Source organism: Oncorhynchus clarkii, chromosome 19 (genome assembly GCF_045791955.1).
Source record: "Oncorhynchus clarkii lewisi isolate Uvic-CL-2024 chromosome 19, UVic_Ocla_1.0, whole genome shotgun sequence".
Taxonomy (NCBI): domain Eukaryota; kingdom Metazoa; phylum Chordata; class Actinopteri; order Salmoniformes; family Salmonidae; genus Oncorhynchus; species Oncorhynchus clarkii.
Window position 1 is genome coordinate 43,080,241 of NC_092165.1, and position 20,921 is coordinate 43,101,161.

General features: G+C 42.8%; 1 pseudogene; it reads left to right on the forward strand.

The window, feature by feature from the left end:
- LOC139374496 (fibrous sheath-interacting protein 1-like) overlaps positions 1-20,921 on the forward strand; it is a 54,174-nt pseudogene extending 33,253 nt beyond the window's left edge.

Genomic DNA, 20,921 nt, shown 5'->3' on the forward strand with positions numbered 1-20,921 from the left:
CAAGTATGACAATTGGGTACTTTTCCACCACTGCTTAAATGTGAACTCATATATTTTTTGGGGTTAGTTGGTGACCTTATCACAGGTCATCTATTGGTCACTCAAAACAAGCAAGAAATAAAGACCACTCCATGATGCCATTTGGAACCTAAGTACAAGTGTCTTTCCTGAAATATTTTCCACCACGTGACAGTGTGAACCCATTGATGTGACTCACCTTAATGACCATTTACAGTAAGTGTCTATAGTGTAAACCTATATGAACGACATATGTGACCTATAGATATCGGGGGTAGACATCTGTGTTTCCATGGAGTCTTAACCGCATCATGATTCCTGTTCAGTTTCTCTCCTCTGTAACCCAGACCTATGGTCTACCCATGAAACAGATCCTATGGTCAAGATGACAAGCTCTCAAGGCCTTCTCATTTATCAGCCCTGGATACTCTTCCAGGCATGATTCACCCATTTCCTCCTGACCCATTTTCCACATTTGCTTTGGATGCAGCATACTGCACTGTATGTGTCCCCAGCTTACAAGTGCATGCCATAAATATGAGATTTATGTTGGATCCCATGAGGAGTGAGGTTATTCAGATTTCTCATCTCTTTTGACAACAGTTTGGTTTCAACTCTCCTATGCGTCTCCATTTTTTTGACATAACTATAAAAAGTAGCACAGAAATCTACCATTTGGGTTTCATTGTATTGTATTGATTACAGTGCACCATTACAGTGAAATTCAACAGACAAGACTAATTTGACTTTAGGAGGATGAAAGCATTTTTACACAATGTAGTTATTCGTTTAAGAAGTGGATGTCTTGATGGCTGTTTCCTGTGTGACAGATTCTGCCTCATGGGAGTCCCTTCTGCTTTTATGGTCAAGCAAATGTCTCCTTCCACATGTGTGATGAGTGAGTGGTGTGATCCCCATGAGAACGTGTACTGTCTGTTGTGTCTATCAGGGTCTGGAGGCTGGCTGGGACAGCGAATGCTGCCAGGAGAGAAGGTCTTGCAGGATAAAAGGGAGAAGAGAGGGCAGGAGAGGCGCCTCCAAGTGATCCAGCTGCAGCTGGAGTTGCTGGGCCAGAGCCCAGAGATGACTGTGAGTTCAAAGCAGCCACACACACACGCATATACAGTCATTGATACAAACATTCAAAGTGGACGTAGACTCCAATGACACAATGCATATGTAGCGTGGTTCGTTCTGCGTTGTGTAATTTAATGAGGACACTGCCACAACTGGATGTCTGCTTGTTGGATTTTTATTTGGCCTGCGCACGAAGAGAGAACGCACAATATGTTAGCCCTTGGCGCAGTCACAGCTCTCAGGCACCTCGCTAGCTGAAGGTCAGGCAAGAGAGAACCAAAAAGAAATAACAGGTTCTGCGTGCACACATTCAGTGCACAACAGCACCCTCCCCTAAGCTGGACGTCACTTCATGGGTCTCCCGGTCGCGGCCGGCTGCAACACATTCTGTCTGTATCACTTGTAAGGTCTTTAACGCCTTTATTTTAAAATGCTGAACACATTTGACTCTTCATTTGTGAACTCGTTAATTCCATTGATTGTCTGTGCCCAAGGATTATTTTTAGTGTTTAATGGCTCACTCCCATTGTTCCCTCAAATTCTATTTCCCAATGTTCCTTGGAAACAGTTGAGCATGGTTTCTTTCTGGGACTCTGTGTAGAGTTTCAACCATACAACTGCTGCACATTGCAAAAGCTCTGGTTTCTCAGGGAAAACCCCCATTAACAAAGGAATTTACCTGGGACAAAGGGTGATGGATTTGTCTTCTCCATCCACTGACATTTGTGATTTTAATTTAGTGTGTAGCAAAAGAGAGCATCAGCCATGGATTCAGTGGTTTTGCCATATCGCTGTTCAAAGGTGCGGCTCTTCACAACCCCACACAATGGCTTTCTGGCGTACCTGCCTCACCCCCATCTGGTAGTATGGATTTTTACACAATAGATGTCGCTTTCAGAGTCTATGTAATATGCCTGGATCCCATTTAGGCCTGACAATTTACCAACTGGTTGTAGACTTTGCCATGGTGATCCACAACTCAACTTATGTATGTTTAATTCAAGTATCAGTAGCCAGTATTACACAAAACAGTTACGTTAACCGCACTCTAACTTCAAGGGGAATTGGCTATATATAATGAGATGCAAAATCAGTTTTTAGCCTCATTAGTGAGAAACAAATAATATTTGTTGTTAGCTAATTAAGGCCAAATCTGGAGGATACCCTCATTATGAAAACCACCACCAGCAAAACGACATGATTCTGTTGCCAGATTACATTTAAGTGTTCTACCTCTTTATAGATGTAGCCCTATACTCTAATCACAACCCACTCATTTAGGTGTTGTAAGAGTAGGGTTCTAGGGTTTGATAGTATTGGTCGGAAATAAAAGCAAGTATATAGGGAGACTCTAGGTTCACATCATTGACTTGGTGAGTTTGCTTAGTCCAAACTCATGACTGTTTATGATTGTTGTTCCTTCTGACTGCATGATGTTACTGCAGCCTGGTTACAGCCCTTTTGGTACCAGCCAAGTGTGTCTGTCCTATGGACTATAATTTTGCCGTCCATTCTGCATAGTTATTGCCCTGCGGGTTAATATGCCAGGAACAAGCCTGTAAGTGAGGTGACACAAGCTTCATCTGGGGGACTAGGGATTCTCTTAATAATGGAATAATTATAACACCTAATTCTGTCTAGCTGCAATAAACTGGAAAATATCTCCCTTTCACATCAACAGATCCAAATATCAGTAGTGATTTCTCTCCAAAGGCTTTGTAGAGAAAGATATGTATGCTCTCTCAGATGTTGTTTAGTCTGAGTCTCTGGAATTCACCATTTTTTTGGAGAGGAGGAACATTTTAAAAGGTTTGGTGAACTGAACTGTTGATGTAAGTCACAGATTAATGACCAGAGACCTCCTGTGGCCTGTCACATTTGATTGATTTCAATGTGGTTTAGGCTAAAGTGAGTTCTGGTGATTCGTATGATCTGTATGGATCATGGAAACACACATTCACCCGTTTTTCCCCACTGCAGTTCTACACTCAGTGTACAAAACATTATGAACATCTTCTCTTTACATGACATAGACTGACCAGGTGAATCCAGGTGAAAGCTATGATCCCTTATTGATGTCACTTGTCATATCCACTTCAATCAGTGTAGATGAAGGGGAGGAGACAGGTTAAAGATATATTTTTAAGGCTTGAGACAATTGAGACAGGGATTGTGTATGTGTGCCATTCAAAGGGTGAATGAGCAAGACAAAAGATTTAAGTGCCTTTGAATGGGGTATAGTAGTAGGTGCCAGGCCCACCAGTTTGTCAAGAACTGCAATGCTGCTGGGTTTTTCACGCTCAACAATTTCCCGTGGGAAGCATTGGAGTCAACATGGGCCAGAATTCCTGTGGAACGCTTTCAACAGCTTGTAGAGTCCATGCCCTGACAAATTGAAGGTTTTCTTAATGTTTTGTACACTCAGTTTAATATTTTTTTTCCCTGAATTTTTCTGGAATCAGATCTTAGGCTAGCTTTAATGAAGCTTCCCTTTTCCAAATCTCTTGACCCTCCACTCCTCTCTCATCCAAAATCCATATTTGTCAGTGATGTTTCTCCCACCTCTTGTTCCCCATCTTGCTGGAACGCCTCTGTGTCATGTTGATATTCACTCCCCTTCTTATGTATTTGGACAGTGAAGCTAAAATGTTTCATTTGGTTCTATACTCCAATTTTTTAGGTTTCAGATTGTACGGTCGGTCGCCTTATATGAAACATCTGTCAGCCTTTATTTGAGGATATTTCCACACATATATTTTCCCCATTTAGAAATGAAAGCACTTTTTTTATCTAGTCCTCTCATTTGAATAATTCATAAGTATTCACTTGTAGTGTATTAAAGTAGTCAAAAGTTTAGAAGTTGGTCCCATATTCCGAGCACGCAATGACTTCATCAAGCTTGTGACTCTAAAAACTTGTTTGGGGTTTGTTTTGGTCGCGACTTCGGTTGAAGGATCTACAGTACAATCACGCCTGACAAGGCCAATGAAATCCATGCCTCGCTGGAAGCCCCGCCTTCCACAGGTGATAAGCATGAGGCTCGGATTCATTCCTTGAATTATTCCGCTCTGCACCTCGGTGTGAACAGGAAGGAATCACGCTACTTAAACCAACAATTGGAAACCCAGACTGTCTTGTATTGTGCCAACTAAACTGTCCCACAGTTTTAGAGTTTGCTCACCCCCTGGACGTTGTGTGCTGAAGTTTGTACTTGTTCTCATAAGTTTCCAAATGACAAACAATGAGTTATTTGTCAATTTGTTAGTGCAATGAGTAAGATAGCTAAGAAAGTGATCGAGACGACGATGGACTCAACAAGATGGCGTGACATGGTTGCCCTTTTTTTTTTTTACCTCTTAGCCAACTTTGTATTATATATATATATTTTTTTTGGTGTCTTATTTTCACCATCATATACATATAATAATATTCCTGACTCAGATTGCTCGTTCTGATATTTTTTTATTCCTTTACTAAAATCTTGGGGAATTTTGTGGATTGTTTTGTATTGTTAGGTATTACTGCACTGTTGGAGCTAGAAACATAAGCATTTAGCTGCACCTGCGATAACATCTGCAAAATATATGTACATTTAGGGCAGCCATGACCTCGAAGTGAATCTACAAATCAACTGTATGCAAGAATGTTCTCTGTTTTCTTAGAAATTCAGAATTCTCTGTGTTGATCTCATCAACCCCCATTGTCTCATCTCTGAGAATCAGAGGTTACATCATGTAGGTCTGATCCGATTGGAGGTTAAGTTTACGGTAATACTATTGGTCAACAACTCATATTTTGAATTCAAACAACTCTGATGCTTATAATGGGGTCTTAGATGAATTGTTCTTTCTCTTATTTGTTCCTGACTTGCTGTGGTGAGATACCTACACTCTTTCTCACCCTCACCCAAGCGCTATGGGCCATGGCACAAGCCATTGTCTCTCTCTTTCTTTCTCTGATCATGCTTAGAATAATGCTTTGTAATGCTTTTCAAATTAAGATTTATGCCTTGTATGTGAATCCATTCATTTTGCAAAGTGATTAAATACAGTTGAAACTCATGAACTATATACAGTCGTATGAAAACGTTTGGGCACCCTTGACAATTTCCATGATTTCCATTTATAAATAATTGGGTGTTTGGATCAGCAATTTCATTTTGATCTATCAAATAACTGATGGACACTAATATTTCAATAGTGAAATGAGGTTTATTGGATTAACAGAAAATGTGCAATATGCATCAAAACAAAATTAGACAGGTGCATAAATTTGGGCACCCCAATAGAAAAATCACATCAATATTTAATAGAGCCTCCCTTTGCTAAAATAACAGCCTCTAGACGCTTCCCATAGCCTCTAATGAGTATCTGGATTCTGGATGAAGGTATTTTGTACCATTCCTCCTTACAAAACATCTCCAGTTCAGTTAGGTTTGATGGTTGCCGAGCATGGACAGCCCGCTTCAAATCATCCCACAGATTCTCAATGATATTCAGGTCTGGGGACTGGGATGGCCATTCCAGAACATTGTACTTGTTCCTCTGCATAAATGCCAGGGTAGATTTTGATCAGTGTTTTGGGTCGTTGTCTTGTTGAAATATCCTGCCCCGGCTTAACTTCAACTTTGTGACTGATTCTTCAACATTATTCCCAAGAATCTGCTGATATTGAGTGGAATCCATGCGACCCTCAACTTTAACAAGATTCCCAGTACCGGCACTGGCCACACAGCCCCACAGCGTGATTGAACCCCACCAAATTTTACTGTGGGTAGCAAGTGTTTTTCTTGGAACGCTGTGTTATTTTGCCGCCATGCATAACGTTCCTTGTTATGACCAAATAACTCAATCTTTGTTTCATCAGTCCACAGTAACTTATTCCAAAATGAAGCTGGTTTGTCCAAATGTGCGTTTGCATACCTCAAGCGAATCTGTTTGTGGCGTGTGTTCAGAAAAGGCTTCTTCCGCATCACTCTCCCATACAGCTTCTCCTTGTGCAAAGTGCGCTGAATTGTTGAACGATGCACAGTGACACAATCTGCAGCAAGATGATGTTGTAGGTCTTTGGAGGTGGTCTGTGGGCTGTTTTTGACCGTTCTCACCATCCTTCGCCTTTGCCTCTCCGATGTTTTACTTGGCCTGCCACTTCTGGCCTTAACAAGAGCTGTGCCTGTGGTCTTCCATTTCCTCACTATGTTCTTCACAGTGGACACTGACAGCTTAAATCTCAGCGATAGATTTTTGTAGCCTTCCTCTAAACCATAATGTTGAACAATCTTTGTTTTCAGGTAATTTGAGAGTTGTTTTGAGGCCCCCATGTTGCCACTTTTCAGAGGAGAGTCAAAGAGAACAACAACTTGCAATTTGCCACCTTATTAAATACCTTTTCTCATGACTGGATGTACTTGTCTATGAAGTTCAAGGCTTAATGAGCTCACCAAACCAATTGTGTGTTCCAATTAATCAGTGCTAAGTAGTTACAGGTATTCAAATCAACAGAATGACAAGGGTGCCCACATTTTTGCATAGCTTATTTTTCACATCTGATTTAATTTCATACAACTTAATATTGCTACACTAAAAATCTTTGTCTGGACAATACCCCAGTACTCAGCTTTTATTAGAAAATGAACGGCATGCCACTGTGATAATTTTCTGTGACGACAGAGTAAATTATTATGCAGCCTCAGAGGGGTGCCCAAACTTTTTCATACGACTGTATATACACAGGTGAAGTCGGAAGTTTACATACACCTTAGCCAAATACAATTAAACTCAGTTTTTCACAATTCCTGACATTTAATCCTAGTAAAAATGCCCTGTCTTAGGTCAGTTAGGATCACCACTTCATTTTAAGAATGTTAAATGTCAGAATAATAGTAGAGAGAATGATTTATTTCAGCTTTTATTTCTTTCATCACATTCTCAGTGGGTCAGAAGTTTACATACATTCAATTAGTATTTGGTAGCATTGCCTTTAAAGTGTTTAACTTGGGTCAAACATTTCGAGTATCCTTCCACAAGCTTCCCACAATAAGTTGGGTGAATTTTGGCCCATTCCTCCTGACAGAGTTGGTGTAACTGAGCCAGGTTTTGTAGGCTTCCTTGCTCGCACACACTTTTTCAGTTCTGCCCACACATTTTCTATAGGATTGAGGTCAGGGCTTTGTGATGGTCACTCCAATACCTTGAATTTGTTGTCCTTAAGCCATTTTGCCACAACTTTGTAAGTATGCTTGGGGTCATTGTCCATTTGGAAGACCCATTTGCGACCAACCTTTAACATCCTGACTGATGTCTTGAGATGTTGCTTCAATATATCTACATAATTTCCCTCCTCATATTGCCATCAATTTTGTGAAGGGCACCAGTCCTTCAGCAAAGTACCCCCACAACATGATGCTGCCACCCCCATGCTTCACGGTTGAGATGGTGTTCTTTGGCTTGCAAGCCTCCCCCTTTTTCCTCCCAACATAACAATGGTCATTATGGCCAAACAGTCTGGCTTTTTTATGGCGGTTTTGGAGCAGTGGCTTCTTCCTTGCTGAGCGGCCTTTTAGGTTGTGTCGATATATGACTCCTTTTAATGTGGATATAGATACTTTTGTACCCGTTTCCTCCAGCATCTTCACAAGGTCCTTTGCTGTTGTTCTGGGATTTATTTGCACTTTTCGCACCAAAGTACATTCATCTCTAGGAGAAAGAACGCGTCTCCTTCCTGAGCGGTATGCCGTCTGAGTGGTTCCATGATGTTTATACTTGCGTACTATTGTTTGTGCAGATGAACTTGGTACCTTCAGGCATTTGGAAATTGCTCCCAAGGATGAATCAGACTTGTGGAGGTCTACCATTTTTTTTTCTGAAGTCTTGGCTGATTTCTTTTGATTCTCCCATGATGTCAAGCAAAGAGGCACTGAGTTTGAAGGTAGGCCTTGAAATACATCCACAGTTATACCTCCAATTGACTCAAATTATGTCAATCCGCCTATCAGAAGCTTCCAAAGCTATGACATCATTTTCTGGAATTTTCCAAGCTGTTTAAAGGCACAGTCAACTTAGTGTATGTAAACCTCTGACCCACTGGAATTGTGATACAGTGAACTATAAGTGAAATAATCTGTTTGTAAACAATTGTTGGAACAATTACTTGTGTCATGCACAAAGTAGATGTCCTAACCGACTTGTCAAAACTATAGTTTGTTATTAACAAGAAATTTGTGGAGTGGTTGAAAAACAAGTTTTAAAGACTCCAACCTAAGTGTATGTAAACTTCCAACTTCAACTGTACACTTGTATTTAGAATTCCTGTAGAAAAGGCCCATGGAGTTGGTGGAATACTCCTTTAATTCATTGCCATTTACTCAGCTGGACCAGGGGCGCTCTAATTAGGTCAGGTGGAAATGTCCGACAGATCTCAACTCCATAAAAGGAGGAAATTGCCATCGCCTGATCTCGCTGCTTTCTCTTCCTTAACTCCATCTGATCCAGAAGTTCTGTGCGTCCATGAATCCACGTAAGTCCACCGACTATGTTACCTTTCATCTGAATTATCTGTGGCGATCGAGAGAGTGGGCCATTCAGTTATTGTTTATAGGTTTTACCGCGGAGCGCGGCTTGGAGCGCACGCTTCAAACATATTGTGTAATGTGAATTGTCAATGATCACGGCCCTACGGATCCTCATAGGCCAATTATGCAATCGATATGGTTCATATGTATTGAAATGAATTATATGTACACATGAAGACAATTGAAAGAGTGAAATGAGAAACGTCATTGTTTGCTAACTGATTGACTTTGATGGGGATTATAGATTGTATAACCATTCACTGTTTGTATTCTTTCATGATTTATGATAAATAGTTACGAGCCTAAATGACTCGCGGATGATTACTATTGACTTAATGAACTGAACTGTTGACCTCCCTAACTTGTGTTAATAATGAATGATATGATTTGATCTTTGATTATGAATCTGATTGGATACATGTTATTTGTTTCCTTTGTGATGCAGCACAGACTACTCAGTAAATATACCACTTTATGGTTAAAGGAATTCCTGCCTCAGTCTCATCCATTCCTCTGTCACCTGACACGTGACCACCTGTTCACCTTCACTGTCAGTCATCCTACCTGTCCAGCTACTCACACAGATTCCACTAATCTTTCAATGGTCCTTCGAGCAGGATGATGACTGAACCAAAGACAGGTGAAAAGGAAATGGAGGCGGAGAGGGAAGAATTGTCTCCACTGGAAGGAAGAAGAGAGGAGGAGAGAGCAGCTGAGGGAAAGGTCTTGGAACAAAGGAAATATCCAGGAGCTAAGCCTAAAGTAACAAAGGCTTCATCCTCAATCACCAGCAGCACCAGAAGAACCAGGCAAGCACCTGGTTATCTTTCGGATTATGTGGTCAAGTTTCCGACATCAAAGGGCAAGCCCACCAGAGCTCAAAGTGTTGATGGATCAACTATATGTTTCAGCCATCAACCATCCCCTCTGAGCCAAGGACTGGAAACTGCTTTGGAGCAGGAAAGTGGTCTACATGAAGAACCTATGGAGGAGGTAACTCCCACCGCACAGGTCGACCAGCTTCCTGAGGCAGGCTCCACTCACTCCTTAACTAATGGGAAATCATCGAAGCACTCTAGACGGAGTGGGAGTTCGACCAGTGGATACCCCTTTGGGAGTGGCCATGGCAGCCGCCATTCACTAGCCCTCAGCGATTCACAGACCGCTGTCCTACAAGAGAGGATGAAACTATTAGCTTTGGAAGAAATTGAGCGTCAGATTGAGGAGGAACGACAGGCTGATGAACGATGTCACCAACTGGATGTGCAGGCCCGTAGAGCTCTACAGGAACGGGAATTCATTGCCAAGGACCTGGCACAGCAGCGACGGCACCGTCAAGCCAGAAGGGAATTGGAGGAGGCACGGATGGTCTCATCCTTCCTGGAGAGGAACGAACAGGGAGTTGACCTGACCACACCTCCACATGGACCTGAACTGTCTGCCTTTCTTTCCCAATCTGCCCCTCTGGTACAGCATGGCACACAGTCCCCGGAGGCTCCGGGGTCAACAGCCAACACGGAGCACGGGAGACAGGCCGCTCCGCCAACGCCCTCTATGCCAGTGACACAAGTTAGCATTCCTCCATCTGGACAAAGCATCACTCCTTCGCCTTTCCGCCAATTACCAACCAAGGCAAATCGTTCCTTTTGTCCAGGGCCAGGCCAGTCCTCAAACAGGTCGGAGGGCTCTCGCCCAATTCCGGCTGCCACAAATGGTGGGTCTGGGACAGTAGGGGACCGGCCCAATGAGGCCACAGTGGGCTCATCAGAAGTCCCGGGTTTATCCTTCACGCAACCAGAAGAGGGAGCCAACATTATGAAACTTCTAGTAGCCTCAGCCTATGGAATTCCCAGACCCAAACTGCCATACTTTGAAAACGGAAAGGAGAGTGAATTTGTCCTTTTGGAAATGGCATTGGAGAGCCTACTGGGTATTCACAGTCATCTGTCAGAACGCTACAAATACCAAGTACTAATGGATCATTTGCGGTTTCCCAGTGCATACAGGCTGGCCCAATCCTTTATGCACTCCGCAACACCATACACTGCAGCTCTCCAGGCCCTGAAGGAGAGATATGGTGAGCCACGTCAGCTAGTCCAGAATGAACTAAACAACATCCTGAACACGTCTCCAATTAAAATGGGAGACCATGCTGCCTTCCAAGAATTCTCCCTGGCTGTCCAATCCCTGACCTCGATGCTCCAATCCGTTGAAGGAGAAGACGGGAACGAGCTGAAATGTGGCTCCCACGTGGACAGGCTTCTTAGCAAACTTCCAGTGTACCTCAGAGACAGTTTCATTGAACATTGTTTGAATAAGGGCATCCTGAAAGAGGGCTCGAGAAGCACCTATGCTCTTAGAGACCTGGCCGCATGGTTGGAGGTGAAGGCAAAGGCGAAGAGCATCGCTCACCAGGCCACAATCTCAGCCATAGCCACCGGGGGAAGGAAGGAGTTTGAATGCCAGGAGGGACAGAAAATGCCAAATCCCACTACCATGTACTTAAATAGTGAGGATGGGGAGGAACCCGGGAAGAAGACCCCTCTCAAGAGCAAGAACATCAAATTCCAGCCTTACTGCCCATATTGCAATAGTAAGGGGCACTTCCTTGGCTCATGCCCAAGGGTAAAAAAGCTCACTCAAACTCAATTGAAGGCCTGGATCACTTCAGGCGAGCGATGCTACAAGTGTGCCCGTAGCCATAAGGCGGAGACCTGCACATTGAGGAAACCCTGCAACCGCTGTAAAGAAATCCATCTCACCGTGTTGCATGATCTAATTCCCCAAGCACAGAAGGAGCAGAGTATGCTCATGGTAGGAGCTGCAAAGGAGCTGTACCTCGACCAGCAGAACCGGTCTCCAAGGGTCATGTTGAAGGTGGTCAAGGTCACTCTGAAAAGTGAAGGGAGAAGCATTGATACATTCGCTGTTCTAGATGATGGGTCAGAAAGAACAATCATTCTCACGGCGGCCACCCGTCAGCTTAACCTGGAGGGGACCCCCGAGACCCTTAATCTCAGAACGTTGCGACATGATGTTATCCAAATGAAAGGCTCTGCTGTAACATTTAGCATTTCACCTTCAGGAAACAGGGACGTGGCCTATAACATCACCAATGCCTTCACGGCAGGTGGCTTGAATCTCGCAGAGCACTCTTGCCCGGTAAGTGTTCTACAGAAACAATATCCTCATCTACGAGGATTGCCTCTTCCTAACCTGGCCAGAGTAGCGCCACTTGTCCTGATTGGGTCAGACCACCCACATCTCGTCACCCCGACTGAGCCTATACGAGCTGGACCAGAAGGAGGGCCCATTGCTGTCCATACATCCTTGGGTTGGGCTGTGCAAGGTCCATCCCATCTACTTCTCTCCACCCAAGCTGTACAGTCACAGCAAGTCCTCTTCACCAGAAGCAATCCAGATGCAGCCACTAACCTCCTTCGGAATGTTGAGATGCTCTGGAAGATGGACACATTCTCCAATCGGAAGCTACAGGAGGTCACTCGCTCGAAACATGACTCCTATGCATTAGACCTCCTGGAGAAAAGCACCACCACCACTGAAATGGATGGAATTTGCAGGTATGCAACCCCACTGCTACGGGTGCCCAACCATCCTCCTCTGGCAACCACGACACGGGCTGTACTCCCACTACTGCGTGGAACGGAGCGACGCCTGGTGAAGAATCCTGAGCTTGCAGAAGTTCATAACCGAGAGATTCATAACCTTGTGAAGGCACCATTCTTGTCCCAACCAGAGAACGAGTGGCCGATAGCCCCCAAGGGTACGGCCCCTCCGCAACCAACTGAAGCTCATGAGTTAAGGAGGTCCGCCCAATGCTACAGCATCTCTACGGAACCAACAACGGCTCTACCTGACCTAACACAATCCCAAACACTGCCGGATCTGATCACCGCCACAAACCAGACCTCAGATGGGGTGGCTTCTATACCTACCTCCCTCGCGGCAGAGACACTACTCCTCCAGCAAGCACAAGCAGTTAGCTTCCCGGAGGAGTTAAAAGCTCTGAAAGCCGGTAGGGAAGTGGCTAAGGACAGCCGTCTTCTCTCTCTTGCCCCAGAATATGATCCAATCCTTGGAGTGATCAGAGTCGGGAGGCTGCGCCAAGCAGAGGTTTTGGACCCAGATGCTATCCACCCAATTATCATTGACTCCAAACCCTTGGGATATCTCTCTGCAGACATCGCTGACCCCGATCCAGTTACACCGAATATGCTCTTGATGGGACGCCGAGATGCATCACTTCCTCAAGCCATGTATGCTGATACCAACCTCGTAGGCAGACGCCAGTGGCGACACAGCCAAATCTTAGCTGACTATTTTTGGGCCCGATTCATTCGGGATTACCTACCAAGTCTACAGCACAGAGGGAAATGGCGGCGAGAAATGGCCAGCCTGGAACTGGCCAAGTAGTAATGATGGTGGACCCTCAGCTGCCTCGAGCCTCCTGGCCGGTGGGCCGTATAACTAAGACTATGCCTGGGACCGATGGTCGTGTTAGATCAGTGGAGATCCAGGTGAAGAACCGGACATATATCCGGCCAGTTGCCCGACTTTGTAACTAAGAATTTGTTCTTAATTAACTGACTTGCCTAGTTAAATAAAGGTATAAAATAAAAAAAACTCTGGTGCAGATCTGCTATTTGGGAGGGGCATTCTGTACTGTCCCCCCTGTGTTTCTAAGTATCAAAAATCATAAAAAGGCTTCTTGTAAAGATGTGATAACTCTACTCTTTTAGCTTAGTTTGCAGCAGGCCAATCTACAAGTGGTGTTATTACAATACCATCCTCTGAGAGTTTTTCCACACCCTTATCTGGCTCTATCTCAATATCAACAGTATGAGGAAGCACAATCCCAGAATTTACAGTAAGACAGAATGGATCCAAAAGGGGAATCCTTATTTTATCACTAATACATTCATCATCTCATTAACCATTGTCTATCTCATCAGGTCATGCTTTCACACACTGTAACTATTGTTGTAGTAGGTTATTTTTTCACACAGTAGTTGTTGACAGACTAGTACAGGCTCAGAATGTGCTGATAAAAAAAAGCCACCCAGTAAGCAAAATGACGTTGACATCACGTGCATTTCAGGTGCTGAATGAAAGGTTAGAATATTAATTTTCTGGTATATGAACATTGAAAAGACGCCTCTTAATAGGAAAGAGGAGCCAACTGAAGACTACAACAAAATATGCATTATTACTCCCATCTATCACATTCACTTATGTTAGCTTCTTCAAAGGGTTTAAAACTGGCAGTGATGATGTTCAAAGTAGTCCAACCAACAGAATAAACCAACAGACCACTTTAACTACAATAACATTACGAGTAATGGTTACACATTTTTTTATTTTCTTGCTATGACTGTGATATGTTGTTGTTTATCTACCTTAGTTGAAAGCACTGACTGTAAGTCACTCTGGATAAGAGATTCTGCTGAATGACCAAAATGGAAATGTAAAAACAAAAACTTGCAAATCAAGCTCTGCCACAAAACAAGTACAAATTTGGTCGGTCCGGACCAGATCCAAATCTGAACAAATCATAGACATCTTGGCTATGTTTCAAAAGTTTTGAAAATCACTGTACAGTACAGCACAGTTTAGTACAGTACAGTACAGTACAGCACAGTTTAGTACAGTAGAACACAGTAGAGCACAAGAGTACAGTACAGTACAGCACAGTTTAGTACAGTAGAGCACAGTAGAGCACAAGAGTACAGTACAGTACAATATGGTACAGACAGTAGTTATATTCAGTAGAGTACAGTACATTAGAGTTTAATTCATTACAGTAAAGTACAGTACAGTATAGTTTAATTCGGTTCAGTACCTTACAGTACAGTAAAGTTTAATTCAGTAGAGTGCAGTTTAGTTCAGTAGAATACATTAGAGAACAGTACACTATACTTTACTTTTCTTTACTGTACTCTTCTGTGCTCTACTGTATTGTACTGTATTGTACTGTACTATACTCTGCTTTTCTTTACTGTACTCTTCTGTGCTCTACTGTATTGTACTGTATTGTACTGTACTATACTCTGCTTTTCTTTACTGTGCTGTACTGTGCTGTCCTAACTTGCGAAACATAGATGTCTATGATTGGTTCAGATTTGATCAGGATCTTTGAATGAGTAGTTGTGTCCGAACTTTTGACTGGTACTGTTTTGTGCTAAATGAAGGATCTGTGGACATCTAGGATTGTTTCAGATTTGGTTCGGACCGAGAAAAAAAGACAAAGAAAAGACTGAGGATCAAAAAATATTTTAAAGAAGTCATCCAAAAGACGTTGCCTGACATCAAATCCTTAGTGGGCTGTCATATGTGGAATGTGAAGATATGAGGGAAGGGAAGGGTGCTGCTAGAGGCTCTGACACATGACTCTCAGTCTACTCGTAAGTGGGAGGTAGGCTGGCTCTGCTGTCAGAAACCTTTTATGCCAGTATTCAGGTGGTGTAGTATGGGCTCTTTGTTCTGCCAATCCTGTGGTTTCATAACAGTTTGCCACACAAGAGTGGTCAAGCTGTCCAGAAAGGCCTCTCTATCTGTGTCTGGGGAGGAGAGGAGAGCACCGGAATGTGACAGACGGGGGCAGGCCAAAGGGCTTCGATAATTCCTCGGGAAGCTGCTGCACACCACACTACTACACACCCTGGGGAAGGGGAGGATTCTCTCTGAATCTCTCTGATTTTGTCTGACTTGGATTGGGTTTGTTTTGGGCTCTGGCCAGGTGGCCACTGCCTGCAACTGGGTGAGACATCAAATGAAAGATTGAATGGATCACGCTACCATCTAACAGAAATCAAACATAGTTCCATAGACTCTCCTGACAGAAAGTGAATAAGGCTCTTGCACCCTTGCAATCACAGCCAAAATACAGTCTACTGCAGGTCCAAATAGAATCAAATAGTATTCCTCAAATGCTTCATAAACAACAGTTGTAGACTAACAGTGAAATGCTTACTTAAGGCCCCTCCAAACAATGCAGAGAGAAAGAAAATAGAGAAATAATAGAAAATAAATAACATGGAATAATAAAAGTAATAATAAATACACAATGAGTAATGATAACTTGACTAGAGTGTTTTCTGGTAATTTTTGTGTAAATGTAAACCTTCTAAAAACAGATCTGAGTCAGGTCAAAGTGTCTCTGTCATAAACTCACTAAACAAGTGGCTTGTCAATAGTGAGCAGAGATGCTGTTATTATATGAATTCTGAAAGGTTTAGAATATTGACTGTCTGAAATGAGCTATATGGGTCTGTCTGGTGTGCATGTGGTGCAGCGTAGGGAGCATGGAGAGATGTCTGTCTGTCTGGCCCAGCCTTATTTGGTTGCTGTAACAACCTCCAGACTATCTTTCTCCTCCTTCAGACCTCCAAGTTTCCCTTCTCTGGAAAATAGCTGGTTGTCTCAAGAATCAGAATCACATTTATACAGTAATATTTGTGGTTTTCATAGTTTATCTTTTTATAGCACATGCTCTATTATCATTTTTCAAAACTGTGCCATTTGCTTTCCGTAGTGTTTTTTTTACAATTTGAGTAGAATGCTGTAATTCACACTTTTCTGTTCATTGTGCCAAAGGCACCTTCAATCAGAAATGAGATCTACTGTATGAATCTGGCACCTCTGCCCCATATTTCAGTGTGAGGAGGTTGTATCGCTGTGAGGAAGCCGACCACAAGGGATCCATAGCCGCACACTTCCTGACTGACACAGAGCTGGCTGTAAACGGACATGTTTCTCATAAAGATGTGTTTCCTAGGCTGTCCTTTTCCCATATGGAACCAGGCCAGACATCCTCATTCCTGGCTCTCTGATAACCCTGTGGGAGAGTACAGTCCAAAACATGCCACCTCATTAAAACAAGTCACTTTTATTTTCATTTTGATAGGTTTTCTTTACTTCCCTGTCTATGCAGCTCTTTCTCTGTTTGCTGGAATGTGGTATCTGGGCTACTGGACGGCATCCCAGAAGCCCCGGCTGCAGTGCAGGTCTTAACGAGTGGGCGCTGTGAAAAGCAGACTGGGCAGAGACAGACTGGGCAGAGACAGACAAGGGAACATACATCAGTCACCCAGCAACACCCCAGTCCTCTCCAGCAAGGGGGCATTTAGGGTCAGCTGCTCTGTGGGATCAGAACACTTTGTCATAGCCATTAAAGCTACTCTCTCTCCATAGGGCAAGCTCATGTGTGCTTCCCATGTCCAACACGAATGGTTTTGGTTAGCCTAGAGCCAGAGATACCCGTTACTACAGGTGGACCATGGGGTGATGATTTATTGCTTCATCCATGAGCACTCAAACGCTGGCATGCCTGTAATTGACGGATGGCATTGTGTTTTAATGACAGAAGTTTGAAGTTGCAGTAATGGCCCATTTACAGTTCTGCATATGTATTTCTAGTCACCATCGTTCCCTCATGTCCGTTATCTTTTATTGTGTGACCAAAACACACCAGTCAATTAATTATATTGCAGACAGGTTGAGAGAAAGGTTAAGTGTGTCTAATTTTATCTCAGTGGTTAGTGTTATCAGTATATAGTCAGTACACCACCAAGAAGCCCTAAGCCAAGGGCCATGCCTCATGCATCCTCTTCCCTCAAGGCAGGGGTTTATTTAAAGCCCCTTGGCCATGGAGGGGTGAAGGTCAAGTCCACAGGCAAGGAGCAGAGCAGGGCCCTCCATGACAGATGAGAGAAACATGGGGTGCTGAATGCATGAGGTAGGGAAGGAATGTGTCTGTGGAGCCTACACCTCTGGCCCTGTCAGCAGAGAAAAGACAATATGCTGTGTGGGTAATTGCAGGGTTCATAAATGAGTAACACTGCCCATCCTGTAATGGTATAAAGGGATTCATTACATTTTAGAGGACTTTGAACATGGACAGGTAAGCCGGGGGAGAGACATCTAGCAGCAACTGGGTATGTAGTGAGGGGTTGGTGAGAGAAGGGATATTGATGAGCGATTAGGTTTTGGGAGTTAAACGAGACAGAGGAATGCAGATTCTTCTTCAGTCACCCTGCTGGGAGTAGGGGTTGATGAACACAGCTAGGGTTGCAAAGCTACTGGTAATTTATCAAAGTTACTGGAATTTTCAGTAATTTTGGTAATTAACAGAAAATGTATGGCAAGCTATTGTAACTTTGGAAATGTATACTTAAATACCTTAAAATAAATTAATAGTGTGTATATATATACAGTTGAAGTCGGAAGTTTACATACACTCAGGTTGGAGTCATTCAAATTCATTTTTCAACCACTCCACAAATTTCTTGTTAACAAACTATAGTTTTGGCAAGTCGGTTAGGACATCTACTTTGTGAATGACACAAGTAATTTTTCCAAAAATTGTTTACAGACAGATTATTTCACTTATAATTTACTGTATAACAATTCCAGTGGGTCAGAAGTTTACATACATTAAGTTGACTGTACCTTTAACCAGCTTGGAATATTACAGAAAATTATGTCATGGATTTAGAAGCTCTGATAGGCTGATTGACATAATTTGAGTCAATTAGAGATGTACCTGTGGATGTATTTCAAGGCCTACCTTCAAACTCAGTGCCTCTTCGCTTGACATCATGGGAAAATCAAAAGAAATCAGCCAAGACCTCAGGAAAAATATTGTAGACCTCCACAAGTCTGGTTCATCCTTGGGAGCAATTTCCAAACGCCTGAAGGTACAATGTTCATCTGTACAAACAATAGTACGCAAGTATAAACACCATGGGAACACGCAGCCGTCATACCGCTCAGGAAGGAGACGCTTTCTGTCGCTTAGAGATGAACGTACGTTGTTGCGAAAAGTGCAAATCAATCCCAGAACAACAGCAAAGGACCCTGTGAAGATGCTGGAGGAAACGGGTACAAAATTATCTATATCCACAGTAAAACGAGTCCTATATCAACACAACCTGAAAGGCCGCTCAGCAAGGAAGAAGCCACTGCTCCAAAACCGCCATAAAGATCATGCTTTTTGGAGAAATATCCTCTGGTCTGATGAAACAAAAATAGAACTGTTTGGCCATAATGACCATCGTTATGTTTGTAGGAAAAAGGGGAGGCTTGCAAGCCGAAGTACACCATCCCAACCGTGAAGCACGGTATAGATATATAGATCTAGATCTATCTATCTATCTATCTATCTATCTATCTATCTATCTATCTATCTATCTATCTATCTATCTATCTATCTATCTATATCCTAATTAGAATTGGGTGCAGGTCATGTTGTTCTTCACATTACCGTCTCTGGTAAACACATACTATATCAAATAAAATCAAGGTTTATTTGTCACATGCACAGGATATAGAAGGTGAAGTGAAATGGTTACTTGCATAGTGGAGTCTTTTGTTTATTCATGTAGCTAGCTAGCTAGCTAAACAATTAACCATAATCCAACATTAAGCTAGCAAGTTAACCGCTCGCATTAACTTGAAATGAAAACAACTTTCTGACCAAATTTGAAATGTATAATATCTGAAAATGTTGCTAGCTAGATTATCTTACATGGATGGATGCTTTTCCCTCTGTCATGGATGCCTTGGTTGCCGTTAGTTTGAAGATGTAATCCAGAGGCAGGTTTTTAATGCAACTGTCTTCTGCGTGTTCTCTTTTCTACTCCCTCTGCATATTTGCAATCAAATGCCAGAAATGTCTCCATCTCCTTAGCTATCATACTCTAATTTTGATTTCAAAACTCAACCCTCCAGAAAGTGGAGAGAAACACTTTTGCAATTCTGCTATGTGATATCTTTCAAAAAAGCTTTGTTAGAAATAATTACATACACATACTGACCAGCTCATGTTATAGACAGAAGTGTGCTATATGGCAGACCAATCTGAACTCATCTCTCGGCATGTCCAGCTCATCCATTATCTCAGCCAATCATGGATAGCGGGAAGGTTGCTTCTTTTTCCTTGGCTAAACTAGGCTCGTAATTTAACAATTTTATTCGTATTTACAGATAGCATACAAGTTTGTTGCACATGACAGTTCACATGTTCCAGAATGTGTTTTTATTTTTTTTAAGTATGTTCAAATGCCTCTCCTGTGAAGTAGTGACGTGCGATATACGCCAAGTTTCCTGAAACAAGTAACATTTAGGCTATTGTTTGTATGTGTATTTCACACTATGTTGAGGTAAAAATCAGAGTATAATGCTTGTATGGATGTCAACCCCAGTACTGCCACCACGGATGTTTGTATGCTAGCTCTTCTAACAGTTTATATGAACGTGAGTTAGCGTTTAGCATTCACTTCTTAACCTGGAAAGGAACTAATTCTAAATGTTATGCATCGAAAACAGCCAAATATATCCTAATCGGACTTCAGTAACCACATTGTGGGCCTGTTACAATACATTGATCATAACAAATTTGACAAATATCAACTTTGTTAAATCAGATTTGTTGAATGTGTGCCAAACTGGTGTCCTTCTTCTATCCCCCACGGTCTGCGCTCCATTGACCTCTTTACCACATCTATACTACAGAAGTTGCCAAATAATTTGGTCTGCAATATCATTCACAGTAACAAATATTGACGTTTTGAATTCTGTCGTCCATATAACCCAGTCCCATTTCTGAGGATTGGATTTCCTTGAACTCCCTGTGTTCCCAAAAGGCTCGGAGAAGTCTGACTTGTCTGTAGAAAAACAACCTCCCGTCCAACTGGAAGAGTTTTAGCCAACTGGAAATGTTTTTAGCTGAATTGTCCAACCATTTTGTGGGATGCAGTCCAACCAAGCACAGGGGAAATCTATGGCAGGTTCATTTATCATCTTGAAATACCACTGCTTCACTGGTAGAGCATTTTCATCAGAGCTTATCAGAACCATGTCATGAGCCCTCCTGAAAAATAGGTGCTGTAGGAATACTGCTGGGAAGTGTTGGTAGACATCCTCAGTGTTTCTTGTTTCCTTTACAGTAGTTTGTCGCTCTGTCTTTGTCACTGTCTCTGTCTCTCACCCTCTCTTTACAGTGTGACACACCAATACTACTGAAGGAGCAGCTGAGGACTTTGATGGAGGAGTGCGAGATATCTCAGAGCTGGGGACACAGTCTGGGTCTGAGGACAGGAGACACATTGTCCAGGGACACCTCTGATATAGAGATCCTGCCGGACAGCACCACACGTCTCTGTCACAGCTGCTTGGAGATGCATACACCACCAGCTTTAGCCAGCCGGACAAAGCGACCACTATGTGTTCATCATAG